The 4229-nt window shown below is 40.8% G+C and overlaps 1 non-coding gene across 1 annotated transcript; it reads right to left on the reverse strand.

The window, feature by feature from the left end:
* Positions 1-2259: 2259 nt before the first annotated feature.
* Positions 2260-2332, reverse strand: TRNAG-CCC (transfer RNA glycine (anticodon CCC)). The gene has a single exon. It is a non-coding gene; the product is annotated as a tRNA-Gly (tRNA).
* Between the last annotated feature and the right edge of the window lie 1897 nt (positions 2333-4229).

Genomic DNA, 4229 nt, shown 5'->3' on the forward strand with positions numbered 1-4229 from the left:
GATCTCCTAGAGGAGGGCATGGCAATCTGCTCCAGTATTCTTGCCTGGAGAATCCCATGGGTAGAGGGGTCTGGGGAGCTGTGGTCCATTGGATCTCAAAGAGTCGGCCACGACTGTAGTGACTGAGCACACACACACATATACATATTTGCCTTGTTGAATTATTTGACTCTAAGAGGTTGTAAATGCCTAACTTCAATTTTTTAAAACACAGTGATTCGTGCCATTTTTTCCTAGTGTTCTTCCAAAAGTTCAAGTTTTCATTTAAAACTGGTTAAGGTGCCTCATGACATGTTGAATCATCTGATAATTCCTTAAAAGAGGCTGACTTCTTATAGTTCAAATGATCTTATCTGTGATTTTGCCCTGTTCAGTGGGATTATGGCCAAAGCAAGTCCAGATTCATCAGAATGCAATCAGCTCAAAGGTGAAAAAGTGAAATTATAAAACCGCTGAGCTCTACCAGCTGTCTCAATCCCATTATGGGTATGTTACCAGACAGAATCCACTTCAAAACAACTTCAAGGAGTACAATTAAGTGTTTAATATCAACATATTGAATTAATGATGCAAAACTAAAGTATTACTGCTGAAACTCAAAGACATCCTACAGATCAAAAACACTCATGCAGAACGGAAATTGCTTTTGATAGACCATTCATTCTAGTACCCAAGACTTTTTTAAAAATCACTTAGTACTAGGAATTACGAAATGTAAAGATGGTCAAGGTAGGTAGAATTAATCCCTGCCTTCCGCAAGATGCTATTGAGAAATCTTGGAAACCTATGTTCCTTATCTTGTCCCTCCTCTATTCTCAATCCTCTTCGCTAGGTGTTTGGACTGCATATCTTGGGAGTATAGATATTAACACGAAAGCAACAAGCAAACCAAAGCAAAACAAGAGGCATTGTGTGACTGTTGCTTGTGAGAAAGTGAGGAAGGTGGTTCCACTTCTAAGATTTAAGGTGGGAATGGAGCATGATAGGCAAAGAAGTGCAAGGAATGAGCAGAAGGAGAGCCAAGCTCTGCCAGGACTTTGGTAAACCCAGCATGGGATTAATTTCACCCTCTGCCCAGCCTCTCTGCTGGTGCCCTTGAGCCCCACATAGTCAAGCTTAGTGGACTTGGCCAAGAGAAAGGAAGCCCATAGATAGTTGGGACTGGGAATTCTGAGGATATTTCCCAATGATTGAGAGACCAGAGGATATTTTTACATATATATCTGGCTGCACTGAGTCTTAGTTGTGGTAGCATGTGGGATCTAGTTCCCTGACCAGGGATTGAACCTGGGCCCCCTGCATTGGGAGCAAGGAATCTTAACCACTAGACCACCAGGAAAGTCCTCAGAGGATGTTTTTAAAGTGTAAGTTTATGAACAGAGATGCCTTGCATTCAATTTTCAGTTGCCACTGTATCCATAATGGAAATTCTTCCTTTGGCCCCTCTGCCCCTCACCTAGCTTCACCAGAATGTACTCAACTCACTAATGCTTTGTGTAAGTAAAGATGTGAAAATAAAAGAAGGTGCTGAGCTTTAAACCTGGGGTTCATAGCTTGCAAATGAGAGGGAAGCTTGGAAATAAAAGCAAAAGTGAGATGTGACTGCAGGATCATAAGCCTCCTCATCATGTTGTGGGAAGGCTTTAGACATCCACAGAGGAAATAAAGAGAATCAGTTCCAAACCAGACTATGCAGATGCCAAGACCAGCAGATCTCAGCCAAATCCTGGGCAATTTGTATAAGAAACAGGGCGCAAAACTGCTAAAAAATAAAGTAACAACCTGGATGAATTGAGTTGATCTTACTGCCAGAACAAAACACAATGTATTCTACATTGTGAATGGATAATGAGGAAAAGATTTCCGACGGTGGAAGCACCAAATCACATTTAAATATATATTTATTTAATTGTCATCATTGAAAAGAACAGGATACCATGAAATGAGGGTAGTCCTAAAATGAAAGTCTGTTGAAGGGGAGGCCATGTTGATTGCTTTTCTTCTCCATTCACTGTTTATTTGGTTGTGATATGTTAGAACTTGCATTATGTGCATTGATGTGCATGGTAACTTTCACCTCCAAAATAGAACAAAGCCTCTTGGTCTTCATATATGAGGTCTAAGGGTGACTGATTAAATTTGACCAGTTTATGAAACTTTTTTTTTTTTTTTACTATTTGTTTTTATTTATTTGGCTGCACTGAGTATTAGTTGCAGCATGCAGGATCTTCGGTTTTCACTGTGGCACGTGGGATCTAATTCCCTAACTGGGGATCAAACCCAGGCCCCCTGCATTGGGAGCACAGAGTCTTAGCCACTGGACCACCAGGGAAATCCCTAGGGAACTTTAAAATGACCATGTCTTAGCCCAAATAGCCACTCATGAAAACACATATCCTGAAAAGTGCATTTGTCCCCCAACTATGAAAGCATGAGGCTTAGAACAGAAGATCCTGACACCCATATATATTCCATAGAAGCAGTTACCAAGTAGTTCAGCAGACTCACGGAGGTCTATGCCTCTGCTAAGATCATGGACTTTGACTTAGCCAGAAGATAAGTTTCAAAAAATGGTAGTGAGTGATCTCAGTGTTGAGGTCAAAGTCATCCACACACACATACACATATACTCACACAAAAACACATGTCCACACAAATCTACATGTTCATATATACACACATCACACAAACCAACATATACTCATGTACACACACACACACACACACTACACCTGCGCATATACACACATAGACAGAGGTGCAGAGTATAGATATGTCTCCCAGGCAATGACCACAAGCAAAGTTCAACAGCCAGAGTCATAGAAATCTGTGCCCCTTGTCCCATCACCCAGTATTCTCTATTCCCTAGAATATGACATACCCACTTCTAAGACTGGACTCCAAGACTTTCTTTTTTATTATTATTTATTTATTTGGCTGCGATAAGTCTTAGTTGTGGCACACAGAATCTTTGATCTTCATTATAGCATGTGGGATCTTTAGCTGTGTCATGTGGGATTGAGTTCTCTGGCCAGGGATCAAACCTGGGAACCTGCACTGGGAGCATAGAGTCTTAGCCACTGGACCACCAGGTACGTTCTCTACGAGACTTTCAAAACATGGCCCAGTCTGCATTTCCTGCCCCATCTCTGAGTTCTGTCTCCTACTCCATTTAAACTGGATTTTGTCAACTTTCAATAAAGGAGATCACACCTCCAGAGTTTCCCTCACTCCTGCTTACTCCTAGAGCATCTTCTTTGCATCTCCAAAGGCAGAATCTTGCCTACCAACCTTGAAAACATGTCCAGACCTCCTATCTGTATTTGGCCTTTCCCATAGAGGACTGTGGAAGCCCTTTTCCATCCTACACTTGCAGCAACACTTATAAATTCCCATCTGAGACTGCATCCACTCAGCGATGAGGGCAGAGGTTGGCCATCCTTCTCCATGCTCCCCATAAAGTCACTGACAATGTCTACACCATTAAACTGAGTTGTAACTACTTAAATTAATAAGGGAAATTTTCTTCTCTGTATTTTTCCTCTGCCTTCCTTAAGTATATTGAGAAGGTTCAGAACAATGTCATAAAGTGAAAATTCCCAAAAACATAAGATTGGCAGACCATATTAGGATATGAAGGCTTTTCTTCACTTTTTCTGCCTGAAGTGCTGTGGCCAACTCTTTTCCTTGTAGGGTGAGCCCATTCCCACAGTTTCAGCTGAAAAATCACAGACACTCACTTTTCCATCCTCCTTTGAAGTCATAGGCAAGCAAGTGGCTAAATTCTGACCAATGAGATGCTAAGAAGCATCTTGGTGCTTTGGTGTTTCTGGAAAATTTTTTTTCTCACTAATAAAAACAGAAATGCAGACAGTGATTTTTCTTCCCTTTTTTTTCTTCCTCTTTTATGATCATTATCATGGGATAAAGTGTTGCCTGGAGCAGCAGCAGCCACTTTGAGACAATGAGGAAACAAATTTGCATATAAGACTCAAGAAATAATCTTATGCCTTGATCATATCATTGATTCACTAAGGCATTCCTTGAAATTCCCTTCTGGAGCAGTTATGAGATAATACTTATTCATACAATATGTGGCCTATTATGTCTGCCGTCTTTCACTTAGCATCATATTTTCAAGGTTCATCCATACAATTCATGATGCTTTAAAACACTTAACTGGTGATGTAAATAGACAAGTAGACTTAAACACCCATGGGCATTAGGAG

This window comes from Bos javanicus, chromosome 17 (assembly GCF_032452875.1).
Source record: "Bos javanicus breed banteng chromosome 17, ARS-OSU_banteng_1.0, whole genome shotgun sequence".
Lineage (NCBI taxonomy): Eukaryota > Metazoa > Chordata > Mammalia > Artiodactyla > Bovidae > Bos > Bos javanicus.